Genomic DNA, 21,727 nt, shown 5'->3' on the forward strand with positions numbered 1-21,727 from the left:
ACTCGTCACCCCCCAGTAATATCACACCCTGCAGAGTACTCCTCACCCCCCAGTAATATCACACCCTGCAGAGTACTCCTCACCCCCCAGTAATATCACACCCTGCAGAGTACACGTCCCCCCCAGTAATATCACACCCTGCAGAGTACACGTCCCCCCCAGTAATATTACACCCTACAGAGTACACGTCCCCCCCAGTAATATTACACCTTGCAGAGTACACGTCCCCCCCAGTAATATCACACTCTGCAGGGTACTCGTCACCCCCCAGTAATATCACACCCTGCAGGGTACTCGTCACCCCCCAGTAATATCACACCCTGCAGAGTAAGGTCCCCCCCAGTAATATCACACCCTGCAGAGTACACGTCCCCCCCAGTAATATCACACCCTGCAGAGTACACGTCCCCCCCAGTAATATCACACCCTGCAGAGTACACGTCCCCCCCAGTAATATCACACCCTGCAGAGTACACGTCCCCCCCAGTAATATCACACCCTGCAGAGTACACGCCCCCCCCAGTAATATCACACCCTGCAGAGTACACATCACCCCCCAGTAATATTACACCCTGCAGATTATTCCGTCACACTCTGCAAAATATTTTTCCCATCCCTGCTCTCAGTAATATCACACCCTGCAGAGTATTCCTCCCATCCAGTATCTCAGTAATAGCATCTACCCCCATCAGCAGTAACTATTGGCTGAGTACTATATATATATATATTACTGTACCTATCAGCCTTATAAGTGACCAAGAGACTGGCTGACCGCTGCTAAGGACTTGTGACAGTCGGCTGGGGCTCAGCGTGTGACTGTACATATTACATAGAATATGACATCAGATAAGAACCACTTATCCCATCTAGTCTGCCCCATTTTTAAACATATTGTTACCTCAACCCTTATTGATCCTTACTTCTCCTGAAGGATATCCTTATGTCTATCCCATGCGTGTTTACATTGCTCTACTATCTTATCCTCTACCACCTCTGATGGGGGCTATTCCACGTGTCCACTACCCTTTCTGTGACGTCATTCTTCCTCACATTCCCCCTGAGCCTCCGTCCCCCCAGTGTCAGTACATGTCCTCTTGTTCTAATACTTCTCTTCCTATGCAGAATGTCTCCTTTACCTTGTTAGAACCCTTTATATATATGACCGTTTCTATCATGTCCCCTCTTTCCCTTCTCTGCTCCAATCTATACATATTAAGATCTTTTAACCTTTCCTGGTGCGTTTTGTGGTGTAGACCTTGCACCTTGTTAGTTGCCCCTTACAGCTGAACGCTAGTACGGTGTCTGCCTCGCTAATCCATCTATACCATAACTGATACCTCTGTCACACCAAACTTATAACCCAGGTCCTGGCTTGGTGTGAAAGGGTCAACCCAGTTTGCATGTTCCGGGAACCCTGCACTGACCAAGGTAACGGTGCGGTGTGAAAGCCACCACCCAGGTCACTACCCACTTTTTATGACCATATAGGGCCTGATTCACTACGGAACGCAACTGCGAATGCAATAGTGATTACGTATGCAGTTCAACTGCGATAGTATGCTAATTCATTGCAATCGCAACACCGTGGCTGCACTACTCAAGGACGCCCACAATACCTTACACACATCCGTAATCCTTAGCAATACTGTGAAACCATCGGTAACAGCGAGTTACATCGCAGCCTCACGCACACTTGCACAAGCTCTGACCTTACCCAGGAATTGTGCTCTTACCTATCTCTGTGCCATCTCTCCTGCGCTCTTACCTACCTCTGTGCCATCTCTCCTGTGCTCTTACCTATCTCTGTGCCATCTCTCCTGTGCTATTACCTAACTCTGGTCCTTCTCTCCTGTGCTCTTACCTACCTCTGTGCCATCTCTCCTGTGCTCTTACCTATCTCTGTGCCATCTCTCCTGTGCTCTTACCTATCTCTGTTCCATCTCTCCTGTGCTCTTACCTACCTCTGTTCCATCTCTCCTGTGCTCTTACTATCTCTATTCCATCTCTCCTGTGCTCTTACCTACCTCTGTTCCTTCTCTCCTGTGCTCTTACCTACCTCTGTTCTATCTCTCCTGTGCTCTTACCTACCTCTGTTCCATCTCTCCTGTGCTCTTACCTACCTCTGTTCTATCTCTCCTGTGCTCTTACCTACCTCTGTGCCATCTCTCCTGTGCTTTTACCTACCTCTGTTCCATCTCTCCTGTGCTCTTACCTACCTCTGTGCCATCTCTCCTGTGCTCTTACCTACCTCTGTTCCTTCTCTCCTGTGCTCTTACCTACCTCTGTGCCATCTCTCCTGTGCTCTTACCTACCTCTGTTCTATCTCTCCTGTGCTCTTACCTATCTCTGTGCCTTCTCTCCTGTGCTCTTACCTACCTCTGTGCCATCTCTCCTGTGCTCTTACCTACCTCTGTTCCTTCTCTCCTGTGCTCTTACCTATCTCTGCTCTATCTCTCCTGTGCTCTTACCTACCTCTGTTCTATCTCTCCTGTGCTCTTACCTACCTCTGTTCCATCTCTCCTGTGCTCTTACCTACCTCTGTGCCATCTCTCCTGTGCTCTTACCTACCTCTGTGCCATCTCTCCTTTGCTCTTACCTACCTCTGTTCCTTCTCTCCTGTGCTCTTACCTACCTCTGTTCCATCTCTCCTGCGCTCTTACCTACCTCTGTTCCTTCTCTCCTGTGCTAATACCGACCTCTGTTCCTTCTCTCCTGTGCTCTTACCTATCTCTATTCCATCTCTCCTGTGCTATTACCTACCTCTGTGCCATCTGTCCTGTGCTCTTACCTACCTCTGTTTTATCTCTCTTGTGCTCTTACCTACCTCTGTGCCATCTCTCCTGTGCTCTTACCTACCTCTGTGCCATCTCTCCTGTGCTCTTACCTACCTCTGTGCCATCTCTCCTGTGCTCTTACTATCTCTGTTCCATCTCTCCCTTGTACTCTTACCATCCTCTGTTCCATCTCTCCTGTGCCCTTACCTACCTCTGTTCCTTCTCTCATGTGCTCTTACCTAACTCTAGCCCTGTAACAAATGTCATTCATGGTGAGAGCTTTTCTTATAACATATGTTCTTCATGGTGATATCTACTCCTATTACTGTTATGATGCTCCTGAGTAATTTTCATAAGACCCCTAGAGTCACGCTATGAAGTTCTTCTGCTTATAACAACCGACTATTGTTCCCTTAGAGGTGGATACACTCACCGGTACTTAGGATGCCACCAGGTCTTAACCTTCTGGATGGTTTAGGGCTTTTACAAAATACTAGGAGATCGCAGGATATGCTGGAAAGAGCGCATACCAACAATTGCTGCAGCAAGACAGACCCCAATAGTGAATCACGGCAGTAGGACCACAAAGGCAGTCACAGGGCTAGATAGAGGCAATGGTGGGGTAGCCTGCCGGTGGTAAATGCAGCCGGGATGAAAGGAGCAATGTAACTGAGAACCTGAACGGCAATAATGAATAATAAGGACAGGGCCTTAACAAAGCAGGTACATGCTACAGCGGACCAGGAGCGTAATGCACTGAGGCGCAGGTAGTATAAATATTCCAGGACACAGAGTGACAGGAACAGGACCAGCTAAGGCACACCGAAGTATAAACTATCACTGGCAGGGACCTGTGGGACAGACAGGGAGTAGCACCCATAGGACAGAGGCAGAGATACCAGCCCCTAATTAACATAAGTAGCAGCAGCTGCATTGATGCACGTATCGCCGGCACCCCGGTTAGTTATTGACAGCCGCAGAGTCCCGGCTGCTTAGTAACAGCCAGGATCACAATTCCCCGCAGCCGCCTAGCAACTGTGGGACCAGGAAGCAGCGCGGCCGCCTAGCAAGGGCCGGGACTCACATATAGATGAGCTGCGACAACAGTACCCTCCCTTGAGGAGAGGTTAAAGAACCCCTAGATCTATGTTTATTTGGAAATGAAGAAGGCCTTCTTAAGGTTGTCCATATGCACAGATGTGTCCTCTTACATCCTTGCCGATCGCGCTACAAATGTTGCCACGCATCGTGCCATGCGATTTCCCGAAGCAGCGTACGGTCGTGCACTGTGATCACACTATACAATCCTATGGAGCTGCTCTCCCAGTCCCCAGCACTCTACAGTACACCCAGCGCCTGAACTCTCCTAGCCCTGCAGTCTGGGATTGCTGGAGCTCTGCTCCAGTGGTTAAACATCCTGATTACCTGCCACAAGTTCAGGGTAGCCGGTGCTCCCTGACACCCCGGCATGCAGCCAGGCTCCAGTCAGGGCCGTAGAGAGAGCCGCCGGGCCCAGGTAAAGAGGGGGCATGGCCTAATTGCGGGAGGCGTGGCCATGCCCCCTTGAGAAAAAAACACTTTTGCAGCGTCGCTGCACACTGGGGAGGGGGCACTGTGAGCCCATCAGCCCGGCGCAAATCCAGAGGGGGGCGCGATTAGTGTGATCGCTCTCCCCCTCAGGCATAGGAGATTGCTGTGGCTGCTGCAAGGGAAAGAGGAGGGAGGGGGGTGCCGGACCCGGGCCTCCGCCAGGCCCCTCTGGAAGCCTGGGCCCGGGTAAATTGTACTCGCTCCCCCCCCTCTCCGCGCCCCTGGCTCCAGTGGCACAGTGCAGCACACCAGGGGTTAACAAGCTGCATTGCCGTCTGAGGGTCTGAGTACTGCAGCCCTTGGAGTCAGTCCGGCTGCGAGCGCTCATTACTGTCCACTCTCGGGTTACAAGGAGAAGGGTCTCCTGATCCCCACAGTGTGCGGCCATCCCAGACCTGCTTAACAAGCCCCATTGGGAGCCGGATGTCCCGGTCCGCTAGTCCGTGCTGCGCGGCGTCTGGCCCTCCCCGCTGTACTGAAGTACCGGGAGCTGGTGCTCCCAGCCACCAGTACGTGGCCGCTCATAGCCCTGCAGTCCAGGACACTTGTCCCGTACCCCAGCTGTCGGTACCCAGCCCTGCAGCCTGGAACCAAGTTCCGGCTGCTCCTTTCCCCTGGTCCTCCAGTGTAGCGCACCGGGCGTTTACACCTGCAATTGCTGCGGCTGCTGGAGAGTGTCCGGGCCGCGGAAAAACACAATAAAAATACATATAAACACCCGGTGCCTAGGGTCGGTAATACATTTGAACCTAGGCCCTGATTCAGAGCCGGACACTCTGACAGAGCGCTCGCTCTGAATCAAGGCTGTCCTTATCATTTTTAAGAGCGGCCTCCTATAGCTATAGCTTGCTATAGCTATAGGACCACCCACAGCTATAGCGAGCGGCCAAAATGATAGTCGCGAAGGTCAAGACCATTGCGACCATCGGGCTTACGACGAGACCCTTGTGGTAGGGACTCGTTGCCGCAAGCCCTGGAGTGCTTTTGGCTCTATCAGAGCCGAGAGCACTCCCACTGACATCACTAGTGATGTCAGTGGGGCCGGCCCCAGACGGTAGGCGTTCCCATGGGAATGCCTCCGTCTGGGCAGCCACGCCCTCGGCACGCCCACCAAAGGTGGCGTGCTGTCAATCACCTTCAACAGCACGCCCCCTTTGGTGCGAGATCCTTAACGACGGCTTGGCCGTCGTTATTCGGGTCTCGCGCATGCGCACGACGGAGCCGCCTCCGCATGCGCACTTGGGCAACATCGACCTGCTTGCGAGCGCTCAGCGCCTATTGTTCTTTATAAAAAATGGCGCCACAGAATGAGGGCTAACCCCTTCAGTGCCGTGGCAGCCATTTTCCACGTGTGCCCGGTCAACTTTAAGAAGGCCTTCTTCATTTCCAAATAAACATACAGAACGTGACTAACTCCAGAGATCTAGAAATTCCTGGATGACCGGACACTTTACTAGTTAATGAAAGTCAGATAATTTGGTTCCCCTTAAACATTCTGGAACATACCGGAGTCCCTGAGGACTGTCAGGTGGATCCTGAGCTTGCATGGACTGAACGCGGTGGGGAGGTCTTGCACAAGACCGGCATGATTAGAAGCGGCAGAGATTATAGGCATTTTAGTAGTACTGTAGCTATCTCATGCCCCCTAGGAAACTGCCTGATAAACAATCCGCTTTAACATTTTTAGACCGTGGTCTGTAGGAAATGGCAAAGTTTAATCGGGTAAAGAACAGTGCCCAGCGTGCCTGTCTATAATTACATCTTTGTATAATACATTTTTATGGTCTGTGATGACCGTGATGGTCTGTTTAGCTCCTTCCTGCCAATGTCTCCAGTCCTCAAAGGTCCATTTGATGGCAAGTAGTTCTCGGTTTCCAACATCATAATTTGCTTCTGCATCACAAAATTTCTGGGGCAGGAAAGCACAAATATGACTTATCACCCAGGTCCTTCTCGGAAAGAATAGCTCCGACGCCCATTTCAGAGGTATCCACCTCATTGATAAAGGGTAACTCCGGATTAGGATGACGAAGAACTGGAGCCGAGGTGAAGGCTTCTTTTAAGGCTTCAAACGATGGAATGGCTTGTGAGGACCAATCGGAGGTATCTGCTCCTATCATGGTTAGAACGGTGATTGGAGCATCCAACACAGAAAATGAACGAATAAATCGCTGATAATAATTTGCAAAGCCCAAAAACTTCTGGATGGCTTTCAGGTTAGTGGATTGTTTACAGTCAAGGATGGATGGAGAATGCCTTAGGGGTGATCATGTATTTTAGGTAGGAAACTTTTTCGCCTTCAAACTCACATTTCTCCAGCTTGGCTTACAAGTGGTGCTCACAGAGTTTTCCCAGAACCTGCATGACATGACTGCGATGCTGCTCCAAGGATCGGGAATAGATCGGAATATTGTCTAATTAGACTACAACAAACGTATCGCCGGCGTCCTGCTAGTCATTGACAGCCGTGGCTGCCTGGCGTCCTGGCTGCTTAGTAACAACTGGGACCACAATTCCCCGTGGCATCCTGGCGTCCCGGTTGCCTAGCTATTTCAGGACCTGGAAGCAGTGAAGCCGGGGAGATGCGACGTCCCGGCCGCCTAGCAAAGGCCGTGTGCGCTTTTGTGTGCGACTAAGTCTCGATGCCCATAAGATGCCCATAAAACGGACCATCTCTGTGCGCGCACTAAGACACCTCCTTAGACACATGCGCAGTAGCCCACAGGTATACAAGGGATTTACTTTCAGTTGTGATGTCATTTATTGGGTTATATGGAGATTTCTTTTTGTAACAACGTAATTTGAATGTTAGCTGGGTAATGGTCTTACTGATCGTTACCCTGTGACTGTCCTGCCCTGAGATAGCTAATCACTCATTGCATTAAGGTTGTAATTACTCTTGTCCATATTAGGGGGATCCTATGCAAAATGTCAGCCTACTGCCCCCCTTCCCCCCAACACCAATACCCACTTTTCAGCCCCTCAGGTGAAAGTGTGGAGAGGGCATCTTAAAAGTTCCACAGCCGCCGCCTGCATTAAGTACAACATGGATGCCGACATGATTACCTGCCCAGCCAATGCCCATCTTCTCACATCATGATTACTTGCCCCGCCAACGCCCATCTTCTCACACCATGATTACCTGCCCAGCCAATGCCTATCTTCTCACACCATGATTACCTGCCCAGCCAGTGCCCATCTACTCACACCATGATTATCTGTCCAGCCAATGTCCATCTTCTCACACCATGATTATCTGTCCAGCCAATGCCCAACTTCTCACACCATAATTACCTGCCCAGCCAATGCACATCTTCTCGCACCATGATTACCTGCCCAGCCAATGCCCATCTTCTCACACCATGATTACCTGCCCAGCCAATGCCCATCTTCTCACATCATGATTACCTGCCCAGACAATTGCCCATCTTCTCACACCATAATTACCTGCCCAGCCAATGCCCATTGTCTCACATCATGATTACCTGCCCCGCCAATGCCTAACTTCTCACACCATAATTACCTGCCCAGCCAATGCCCATCTTCTCACACCATGATTACCTGCCCAGCCAATGCCCATCTTCTCACACCATGATTATCTGCCCAGCCAATGCCCATCTTCTCACACCATGATTATCTGCCCAGCCAATGCCCATTGTCTCACATCATGATTACCTGCCCCGCCAATGCCTAACTTCTCACACCATAATTACCTGCCCAGCCAATGCCCATCTTCTCACACCATGATTACCTGCCCAGCCAATGCCCATCTTCTCACACCATGATTATCTGCCCAGCTAATGCCCATCTTCTCACACCATGTTTACCTGCCCAGGCAATGCCCATCTACTCACACCATGGTTACCTGCCCAGCCAATGCCCATCTTCTCACACCATAATTACCTGCCCTGCCAATGCCCATTGTCTCACATCATGATTACTTGCCCAGCCAATGCCCATCTACTCACATGATTACCTGCCCAGCCAATGCCCATCTACTCACATCATGATTCTTTGCCCCGCCAATGCCCATCTTCTCACGCCATGATTACCTGCCGAGCCAATGCCCATCTTCTCACACCATGATTACCTGCCCAGGCAATGCCCATCTACTCACACCATGGTTACCTGCCCAGCCAATGCCCATCTTCTCACACCATAATTACCTGCCCTGCCAATGCCCATTGTCTCACATCATGATTACTTGTCCAGCCAATGCCCATCTACTCACATGATTACCTGCCCAGCCAATGCCCATCTACTCACATCATGATTCTTTGCCCCGCCAATGCCCATCTTCTCACGCCATGATTACCTGCCCAGCCAATGCCTATCTTCTCACGCCATGTCCACTGTGCACATTGGGGCTTATCCTGAGTTGGCTGCTAAGGGACTGTGCATCCGTGAATCAATGGGAGCCTGATTCTCTAACTTATGCCAGTGAGTTTCCGCAGAGTAATGTGAGGATCTGTGCGACTACAAGTGGTTACTCCACCCACAGCGACATCTGTCATTACTGTCAGCACCAGCCCCATGCTGGGTGCAATAGATGCGCTACAAATAGACGTCCCGTCCCTTTAAGTACAAATCAGAACAGGTCCATGTGATCGCATAGTCACCGCCGAGTTCCCACCCCAAAACACCCGGGAAAGACAGATCTGGAAAAATCAATCTGATGCATCATAGGACGCAGATGCACATGAATGCGTAAATATTCGCTTCTGCGCATACACTGTAGCTAAATCTCGCCGTTTACATCCATGCAAAGAGGACCGTCCCTCCCCGGCCCTGACATCGGGTATCTGGGAGCCAGCGAGGAGTCGAGGCGTTCCTCCAGCAGTGACAGGGTTATTCAGGGGGCTACAGATCTTCTGTTCTGTATTGTAGCCATCTGGAGCTGGCGCGCGCCCAGTTTCTGGAGATGCTGCATTTCCTGTGGGGCTGGGTGGCCGGTATCTGGCACAGCGTGTAATGTGCTCCTACCCTAATGCTGTATTCAGCAGACTCTACATTAAACACGGGTGTTTTAAGCTTTTAGGCCTATTAAATATTTAACGAGTGAGTGGAAGTGATGCGCCATTAAGCTGTGCGCTCCCATCCCGCGGATATTCATCGTCAGGTTTATTTAATGGCTGATACTTTATCAGATGTCACAAAGGAAACAGGACGGATAGACGGTAAATACCGCGAGGGGAACGGTTTGTGTGTAACAAGTTACCCGAGGCTCAGATGGTTAATGGCTACTGAAAGAGATGTAAGGCAGCACTCTACCACCAGCAAAGCGTGCCACGGAGATTACGCTGCAAAGAAAATGATAACTTAGAGCAAAATGTTATTTATATTGTTTTTTTCTAACATCAAAGGGCTTATTCATCATACAATAAATGGTCCAGTAACGCTAGTTTCCACATATTTAGGTTACCGGGCCATTCATCATCAGGGCCCCCTGATATTCAGCAGGAGTTTGCCTGCGAGAACAAGCGTCATCTTCAGATGGGAAGGAGTTCCGCAGCTGCGCTACTAACCGCGAGGACAGCTGCTTTTTCGGAGTAGCTGTCCCCGCACTGGAGCAGTGATGAATTATGAAGTGTCCCCAATAATGAATAGGCCCCTTACTCATAAAAAAATTCAAAACCAAGAACTTGAACAATTAAAATCAGAAATGACTTTTTATATCTCTGTATAACACCAGGCGAGGCAGTGATTACGGATTACGGATGTTTATTCAGACTATTGTTTCTATACGGTGTCTGGCTTGGTAGTAGCTACTGCAAGGGGTTCCCCCATCTGTGGTACCAAGATGTTAGATCAGTGGTGGGCAGTGTTTTGGACTCCATGATCTACTTATAAACCTAAAAACCCTTCGTATTCTACCGAACACGAAAAAGGGGGCGTGGCATGCAAAAAGGGGGCATGACCTCGCAGCAAGGGGCGAGGGGTCTGTCCTGCCAAAATTACACATAAGATCCCCTATTCAAATGATGCCGCATAGTAGCACAATCTTATTCACATTACACCGCACATAGGGTCGATGTTGGCCCAGTGCGCATGCGCACAACGGAGCCGGCTCCGTCATGCGCACGTGCGAGACCCGGATAGCGTTGGGCAAACCGTCGCTCTGGGTCTCGCACCAAAGGGGCGTGCTGTTGATGTTGATTGACAGCACGCCCCCTTTGGTGGGCGTGCCGGGGGCATGGCTGCACAAACAGAGGCGTTCCCATGGGAACGCCTACCGTCTGGGGCCGGCCCCACTGACATCACTAGTGATGTCAGTGGGTGGACTTGTTGCTCTGTAAGAGCTAGAAGTCCACTTGGACTTGCGGCAACGAGACCCTACCACAAGGGTCTCATCGCAAGTCCGATGTCGCGATGGTCTTGACCATCGCGACCATCATCCTGGCCACTCGCACTAGCTGTGGGTGGTCACCCACAGCTATGCGAGCGACCAGGAGGCCGCTCTAAAAATACAATAGGCGGGCACTGATGCAGAGCGAGCGCTCTGAATCAGGCCCATAGCACCCCTGATTCACATTACACCACATAGTAGTTCACGTTACACCACACAGTAGTGTCCCTTATTCATGGTACAACACACAGTAATCCCCTTATACACATACCCACAGTAGTGCCCCTTCTATACCTAATGCCCACAGTTGTAGTTCCCCTTATTCACATTACACCACACAGTAATGTCCTTTATACACATTACACCACACAGTACTGTTCCTTATTCACATTACACCACAGTACTGTCCCTTATTCACATTACACCACACAGTAGTGCCACTTATACACATTACACCACACAGTACTGTCCCTTATTCACATTACATCACACAGTAGTGTCCGTTATACACATTACACCACACAGTACTGTCCCTTATTCACATTACACCACACAGTAGTGCCCCTTATACACATTACACCACACAGTACTGTCCCTTATTCACGTTACACCACATAGTAGTGTCCCTTATTCAAATTACACCAAACAGTACTGTCCCTTATTCACATTACACCACACAGTAGTGTCACTTATTCACATTACACCACATAGTAGTGTCCCTTATTCACATTACGCCACACAGTAGTGCCCCTTATTCACATTTCACCACACAGCAGTGTAACTTATTCACATTACACCACACAGTAGTGTCCCTTATTCACATTAAACCACAAAGCAGTGTCCCTTATTCACATTACACCACACAGTAGTGTCACTTATTCACATTACACCACATAGTAGTGTCACTTATTCAAATTACACCACACAGTACTATCCTTTATTCATATTACACCACACAGTAGTGTCCCTTATTCACATTACACCACACAGTATTGTCCCTTACTCACATTACACCACACAGTACTTTCCCTTATTCAAATTACACCACACAGTAGTGTCCATTATTCACATTACACCACACAGTAGTGTCCCTTATACACATTACACCACATAGTAGTGTCCCTTATTCACATTAAACCACACAGTACTGTCCCTTATTCACATTACACCACACAGTAGTGTTCGTTATTCACATTACATCACACAGTGATGCCCCTTATTCACATTACATCACACATTAGTGCCGCTTATTCACATTACACCACACAGTACTGTCCCTTATTCACATTACACCACACAGTACTGTCCCTTATTCACATTACACCACACAGTAGTGTTCATTATTCACATTACATCACACAGTGGTGCCCCTTATTCACATTACACCACACAGTACTGTCCTATATACACATTACACCGCACAGTAGTGTCCCTTATACACATTACACCATGCAGTACTGTCACTTATTCACATTACACCACACAGTAGTGTTCGTTATTCACATTACATCACACAGTGGTGCCCCTTATTCACATTACACCACACAGTACTGTCCGTTATACACATTACACTGCACAGTAGTGTCCCTTATACACATTACACCATGCAGTACTGTCTCTTATTCACATTATTCCACACAGTAGTGTCCCTTATTTATGTTACACCACACAGTAGTGTCCCTTATACACATTACACCACACAGTACTGTCCCTTATTTACATTACACCACACAGTACTGTCCCTTATTCACATTACACCACACAGTACTGTCCCTTATTCACGTTACACCACACAGTAGTGTCCCTTATTCACGTTACACCACACAGTAGTGTCCCTTATTCAAATTACACCACACAGTAGTGTCCCTTATTCACATTTCACCACACAGTAGTGTCACTTATTCACATTACACCACATAGTAGTGTCCCTTATTCACATTAAACTACACAGTAGTGTCCCTTATTCACATTACACCACACAGTAGTGTCACTTATTCACATTACACCACATAGTAGTGTCACTTGTTCAAATTACAGTACTGTTCGTTATTCACATTACATCACACAGTAGTGCCCCTTATTCACATTAAACCACACAGTACTGTCCCTTATTCACATTACACCACACAGTAGTGTTCGTTATTCACATTACATCACACAGTGGTGCCCCTTATTCACATTACACCACACAGTACTGTCGCTTATACACATTACACCATGCAGTACTGTCTCTTATTCACATTATTCCACACAGTAGTGTCCCTTATTTATGTTACACCACACAGTAGTGTCCCTTATACACATTACACCACACAGTACTGTCCCTTATTCACATTACACCACACAGTAGTGCCCCTTATACACATTACACCACACAGTACTATCCCTTTTTCACGTTACACCACATAGTAGTGTCCCTTATTCAAATTACACCACACAGTACTGTCCCTTATTCACATTACACCACACAGTAGTGTCACTTATTCACATTACACCACATAGTAGTGTCCCTTATTCACATGACGCCACACAGTAGTGCCCCTTATTCACATTTCACCACACAGCAGTGTCACTTATTCACATTACACCACATAGTAGTGTCCCTTATTCACATTAAACCACACAGTAGTGTCCCTTATTCACATTACACCACACAGTAGTGTCACTTATTCACATTACACCACACAGTAGTGTCACTTATTTAAATTACACCACACAGTACTATCCCTTATTCATATTACACCACACAGTAGTGTCCCTTACTCACATTACACCACACAGTATTGTCCCTTACTCACATTACACCACACAGTACTTTCCCTTATACACATTACACCACACAGTACTGTCCCTTATTCACGTTACACCACATAGTAGTGTCCCTTATTCAAATTACACCACACAGTAGTGTCCCTTATTCACATTACACCACACAGTACTGTCCCTTATTCACATTACACCACACAGTAGTGTCACTTATTCACATTACACCACATAGTAGTGTCCCTTATTCACATTACGCCACACAGTAGTGCCCCTTATTCACATTTCACCACACAGCAGTGTCACTTATTCACATTACACCACACAGTAGTGTCCCTTATTCACATTAAACCACACAGTAGTGTCCCTTATTCACATTACACCACACAGTAGTGTCACTTATTCACATTACACCACATAGTAGTGTCACTTATTCAAATTACACCACACAGTACTATCCCTTATTCATATTACACCACACAGTAGTGTCCCTTATACACATTACACCACACAGTATTGTCCCTTACTCACATTACACCACACAGTACTTTCCCTTATTCAAATTACACCACACAGTAGTGTCCATTATTCACATTACACCACACTGTAGTGTCCCTTATACACATTACACCACATAGTAGTGTCCCTTATTCACATTAAACCACACAGTACTGTCCCTTATTCACATTACACCACACAGTACTGTTCGTTATTCACATTACACCACATAGTAGTGCCCCTTATTCACATTAAACCACACAGTACTGTCCCTTATTCACATTACACCACACAGTAGAGTTCGTTATTCACATTACAACACACAGTGGTGCCCCTTATTCACATTACATCACACATTAGTGCCCCTTATTCACATTACACCACACAGTACTGTCCCTTATTCACATTACACCACACAGTACTGTCCCTTATTCACATTACACCACACAGTAGTGTTCATTATTCACATTACATCACACAGTGGTGCCCCTTATTCACATTACACCACACAGTACTGTCCTTTATACACATTACACCGCACAGTAGTGTCCCTTATAAACATTACACCACACAGTAGTGTCCCTTATTCACATCAAACCACACAGTACTGTCCCTTATTCACAATACACCACACAGTAGTGTTCATTATTCACATTACATCACACAGTGGTGCCCCTTATTCACATTACACCACATAGTAGTGTCCCTTATTCAAATTACACCACACAGTACTCTCCCTTATTCACATTACACCACACAGTAGTGTTCGTTATTCACATTACATCACACAGTAGTGCCCCTTATTCACATTAAACCACACAGTAGTGTCCCTTATTCACATTACACCACACAGTAGTGTCCATTATTCACATTACACCACACAGTACTGTCCCTTATTCAAATTAAACCACACAGTACTGTCCCTTATTCACATTACACCACACAGTAGTGTTCGTTATTCACATTACATCACACAGTGGTGCCCCTTATTCACATTACATCACACATTAGTGCCCCTTATTCACATTACACCACACAGTACTGTCCCTTATTTACATTACACCACACAGTAGTGTCCCTTATACACGTTACACCACACAGTACTGTCCCTTATTCACATTACACCACACAGTAGTGTTTGTTATTCACATTACATCACACAGTGGTGCCCCTTATTCACATTACATCGCACATTAGTGCCCCTTATTCACATTAAACCACACAGTACTGTCCCTTATTCACATTAAAACACACAGTACTGTCACTTATTCACATTACACCACACAGTAGTGTTCATTATTCACATTACATCACACAGTGGTGCCCCTTATTCACATTACACCACACAGTACTCTCCGTTATACACATTACACTGCACAGTAGTGTCCCTTATACACATTACACCATGCAGTACTGTCTCTTATTCACATTATTCCACACAGTAGTGTCCCTTATTTATGTTACACCACACAGTAGTGTCCCTTATACACATTACACCACACAGTACTGTCCCTTATTTACATTACACCACACAGTACTGTCCCTTATTCACATTACACCACACAGTACTGTCCCTTATTCACGTTACACCACACAGTAGTGTCCCTTATTCACGTTACACCACACAGTAGTGTCCCTTATTCAAGTTACACCACACAGTAGTGTCCCTTATTCACATTACACCACATACTACTGTCCGTTATTCACGTTACACCACACAGTAGAGTCCCTTATTCACATTACACCTCACAATAGTGTCCCTTATTCACAATACATCACACAGTAGGTTCCGTTATTCACATTACACAACACAGTAGTGCCCCTTATTCATATTACACCACACAGTTCTGTCCATTATACACATTACACCACACAGTTCTGTCCATTATACACATTACACCACACAGTCGTGTCCCTTATACACATTACACCACACAGTACTGTCCCTTATTCACGTTACACCACACAGTAGTGTCCCTTATTCAAATTACACCACACAGTAGTGTCCGTTATTCACGTTAAACCACACAATAGAGTCCCATATTCACATTACACCACACAGTAGTGTCCCTTATTCACATTACACCACACAGTAGTGTCTCTTATACACGTTACACCACACAGTACTGTCCCTTATTCACATTACACCACACAGTAGTGTTTGTTATTCACATTACATCACACAGTGGTGCCCCTTATTCACATTACATCGCACATTAGTGCCCCTTATTCACATTAAACCACACAGTACTGTCCCTTATTCACATTAAAACACACAGTACTGTCACTTATTCACATTACACCACACAGTAGTGTTCGTTATTCACATTACATCACACAGTGGTGCCCCTTATTCACATTACACCACACAGTACTGTCCGTTATACACATTACACTGCACAGTAGTGTCCCTTATACACATTACACCATGCAGTACTGTCTCTTATTCACATTATTCCACACAGTAGTGTCCCTTATTTATGTTACACAACACAGTAGTGTCCCTTATACACATTACACCACACAGTACTGTCCCTTATTTACATTACACCACACAGTACTGTCCCTTATTCACATTACACCACACAGTACTGTCCCTTATTCACGTTACACCACACAGTACTGTCCCTTATTCACGTTACACCACACAGTAGTGTCCCTTATTCAAGTTACACCACACAGTAGTGTCCCTTATTCACATTACACCACATACTACTGTCCGTTATTCACGTTACACCACACAGTAGAGTCCCTTATTCACATTACACCTCACAATAGTGTCCCTTATTCACAATACATCACACAGTAGGTTCCGTTATTCACATTACACAACACAGTAGTGCCCCTTATTCATATGACACCACACAGTTCTGTCCATTATACACATTACACCACACAGTTCTGTCCATTATACACATTACACCACACAGTCGTGTCCCTTATACACATTACACCACACAGTACTGTCCCTTATTCACGTTACACCACACAGTAGTGTCCCTTATTCAAATTACACCACACAGTAGTGTCCGTTATTCACGTTACACCACACAATAGAGTCCCTTATTCACATTACACCACACAGTAGTGTCCCTTATTCACATTACACCACACAGTAGTGTCTCTTATTCACATTACACCACACAGTAGTGTCCGTTATTCACATTACACCACACAGTAGTGTCCGTTATTCACATTACACCACACAGTAGTGTCCGTTATTCACATTACACCGCACAGTAGTGTCCTTTATTCACATTACACCGCACAGTACTGTCCTTTATTCTGCGCTGTATAAGAAACTTTTAATAAATAAATTACACCACACAGTAGTGTCCCTTCACATAAACACAACACAGTGCTGTCCCTTATTCACATTACACCACACAGTAGTGCCCGTTGTTCACATTATACCACACAGTAGTGTCCCTTATACACATTACACCACACAGTTCTGTCACTTATTCACATTACACCACAGTAGTGTCCCTTATTCACATTACACCACACAATAGTGTCCCTTATACACATTACATCACACAGTAGTTTCCCTCATTCAAATTACACCACACAGTAATGTCCCTTTTTCACATTACACCGTACAGTACTGTCCCTTATACACATTACACCGCACAGTACTGTCCCTTATTCACATTACATCACACAGTAGTGTCCGTTATACACATTACACCACACAGTACTGTCCCTTATTTACATTACACCACACAGTAGTGCCCCTTATACACATTACACCACACAGTACTGTCCCTTATTCACGTTACACCACATAGTAGTGTCCCTTATTCAAATTACACCACACAGTACTGTCCCTTATTCACATTACACCACACAGTACTGTCACTTATTCACATTACACCACACAGTAGTGTCACTTATTCACATTACACCACATAGTAGTGTCCCTTATTCACATTTCACCACACAGTAGTGTCACTTATTCACATTACACCACATAGTAGTGTCCCTTATTCACATTAAACCACACAGTAGTGTCCCTTATTCACATTACACCACACAGTAGTGTCACTTATTCACATTACACCACATAGTAGTGTCACTTATTCACATTAAACCACACAGTACTGTCCCTTATTCACATTACACCACACAGTAGTGTTGGTTATTCACATTACATCACACAGTGGTGCCCCTTATTCACATTACATCACACATTAGTGCCCCTTATTCACATTACACCACACAGTACTGTCCCTTATTCACATTACACCACACAGTACTGTCCCTTATTCACATTACACCACACAGTACTGTCCCTTATTCACATTACACCACACAGTAGTGTTCGTTATTTACATTACATCACACAGTGGTGCCCCTTATTCACATTACACCACACAGTACTGTCCTTTATACACATTACACCGCACAGTAGTGTCCCTTATAAACATTACACCACACAGTAGTGTCCATTATTCACATTAAACCACACAGTACTGTCCCTTATTCACAATACACCACACAGTAGTGTTCATTATTCACATTACATCACACAGTGGTGCCCCTTATTCACATTACACCACATAGTAGTGTCCCTTATTCACGTTACACCACACAGTAGTGTCCCTTATTCACGTTACACCACACAGTAGTGTCCCTTATTCAAATTACACCGCACAGTAGTGTCCCTTATTCACATTACACCACATACTACTGTCCGTTATTCACATTACACCACACAGTAGAGTCCCTTATTCACATTACACCTCACAATAGTGTCCCTTATTCACAATACATCACACAGTAGGTTCCGTTATTCACATTACACAACACAGTAGTGCCCCTTATTCATATTACACCACACAGTTCTGTCCATTATACACATTACACCACACAGTTCTGTCCATTATACACATTACACCACACAGTCGTGTCCCTTATAGACATTACACCACACAGTACTGTCCCTTATTCACGTTACACCACACAGTAGTGTCCCTTATTCAAATTACACCACACAGTAGTGTCCGTTATTCATGTTACACCACACAATAGAGTCCCTTATTCACATTACACCACACAGTAGTGTCCCTTATTCACATTACACCACACAGTAGTGTCTCTTATTCACATTACACCACACAGTAGTGTCCGTTATTCACATTACCCCACACAGTAGTGTCCGTTATTCACATTACACCACACAGTAGTGTCCGTTATTCACATTACCCCGCACAGTACTGTCCCTTATTCTGCGCTGTATAAAAAACTTTTAATAAATAAATTACACCACACAGTAGTGTCCCTTCACATAAACACAACACAGTGCTGTCCCTTATTCACATTACACCACACAGTAGTGCCCGTTGTTCACATTATACCACACAGTAGTGTCCCTTATACACATTACACCACACAGTTCTGTCACTTATTCACATTACACCACAGTAGTGTCCCTTATTCACATTACACCACACAATAGTGTCCCTTATACACATTACATCACACAGTAGTTTCCCTCATTCAAATTACACCACACAGTAATGTCCCTTATTCACATTACACCGTACAGTACTGTCCCTTATACACATTACACCGCACAGTACTGTCCCTTATTCACATTATACCACACAGTAGTGTCCCTCATTCAAATTACACCACACAGTAGTGCCCCTTATACACATTACACCGCACAGTACTGTCCCTTATTCACATTACACCACACAGTAGTGTCCCTCATTCAAATTACACCACACAGTAATGTCCCTTATTCACATTACACCGCACAGTACTGTCCCTTATTCACATTACACCACACAGTAGTGCCCGTTGTTCACATTATACCACACAGTAGTGTTCCTAATACACATTACACCGCACAGTTCTGTCACTTATTCACTTTACACCACACAGTAGTGTCCCTTATTCACATTACACCGCACAGTACTGTCCCTTATTCACATTACACCACACAGTACTGTCCCTTATTCACATTACACCACACAGTAGTGTCCCTTATTCACATTACACCACACAGTACTGTCCATTGTTCACATTACACCACACAGTAGTGTCCCTTATTCACATTACACCACACAGTAGTGTCCCTTGTTCACAGTACACCACACAGTAGTTTCCCTTATTCACATTACACCACACAGTAGGGCCCCTTTTTCAGATTATACCACACACTACTGTCCGTTATTCACATTACACCACACAGTAGTGTCCTTTATTCACATTACACCAAAAAGTAGTGTCCCTTATTCACATTACATCTCACAGTAGTGTCCCTTATACACTTTACACCACACAGTACTGTCCCTTATTCACATTACACCACAGTAGTGTCCCTTATTCACATTACACCACAGAGTACTGTCCCTTATTCACATTACACCACAGAGTACTGTCCCTTATTCACATTACACCACACAGTAGTGTCTCTTATACACATTACACCACACAGTAATGTCCCTTATACACATTACACCACACAGTAGTGTCCCTTATTCACATTACAGCACACAGTAGTGTCCCTTATACACATTACACCACATAGTAGTGCCCCTTATTCACATTACACCACACATTACTGTCCCTTATTAACATTACTCCATACATTATGCCCACAGTAGTTGTACTAATATAATGTCCACTGTAGTAATGCCCCTTTTGCAATGACCCCAGTAGTATTGCCCCTTATGCAGTTCCCCTAGTAGCAGTGTCGCATATGCAATGGCCACTATAGTAATGTATATGCAATTCCACCTGTATTTGTGCCCTCTATGCAATGCCCCCAGCAATAGTGCCCCTTATGCTTTGCCCCAGTAGTAGTGACCCTCTCCCTGGCCGCCCCTATCTCCTCTCCCTGGCCGCCCCTATCTCCTCTCCCTGGCTGCCCCTATCTCCTCTCCCTGGCCGCCCCTATCTCCTCTCCCTCCCTGGCCGCCCCTATCTCCTCTCCCTGGCCGCCCCTATCTCCTCTCCCTGGCCGCCCCTATCTCCTCTCCCTGGCCGCCCCTATCTCCTCTCCCTCCCTGGCCGCCCCTATCTCCTCTCCCTCCCTGGCCGCCCCTATCTCCTCTCCCTCCCTGGCCGCCCCTATCTCCTCTCCCTCCCTGGCCGCCCCTATCTCCTCTCCCTGGCCACCCCTATCTCCTCTCCCTGGCCATCCCTATCTCCTCTCCCTGGCCACCCCTATCTCCTCTCCCTGGCCGCCCCTATCTCCTCTCCCTGGCCGTCCCTATCTCCTCTCCCTGGCCCCCCCTATCTCCTCTCCCTGGCCGCCCCTATCTCCTCCCTGGCCACCCCTGTCTCCTCTCCCTGGCCGCCTCTATCTCCTCTCCCTGGCTGCCCCTATCTCCTCTCCCTGGCCCTCCCTATCTCCTCTCCCTGGCCCCCCCTATCTCCTCTCCCTGGCCGCCCCTATCTCCTCTCCCTGGCCGCCCCTATGTCCTCTCCCTGGCCGCCCCTATCTCCACCATGGCGACTCCCCCTCCATCTGACCGCCTCCCAAAGCTCTTTCAGTCACATCCTCTTTTACCACACACATTTCAAAATGCTATCATAGCCAGGACTTAAACCTATCACCTCTCATGACTGCCCTGAACACCTTTTTCCCGACCCAGGTGTCACCAGCACACCTTCGAGTACCATTGCCGGTGACTAGTGTACTATACATGGATATCCCTGCTGCTGTTATGTGCTGTATCATCACTGCAGCCTCACCAGTGCTCTCCTTCATCTAGTGCTGGTGATTATACTGTATAATTAC

Source organism: Taudactylus pleione, unplaced genomic scaffold (assembly GCF_031769625.1).
Source record: "Taudactylus pleione unplaced genomic scaffold, aTauple2 ptg000618l, whole genome shotgun sequence".
NCBI classification, from domain to species: domain Eukaryota; kingdom Metazoa; phylum Chordata; class Amphibia; order Anura; family Myobatrachidae; genus Taudactylus; species Taudactylus pleione.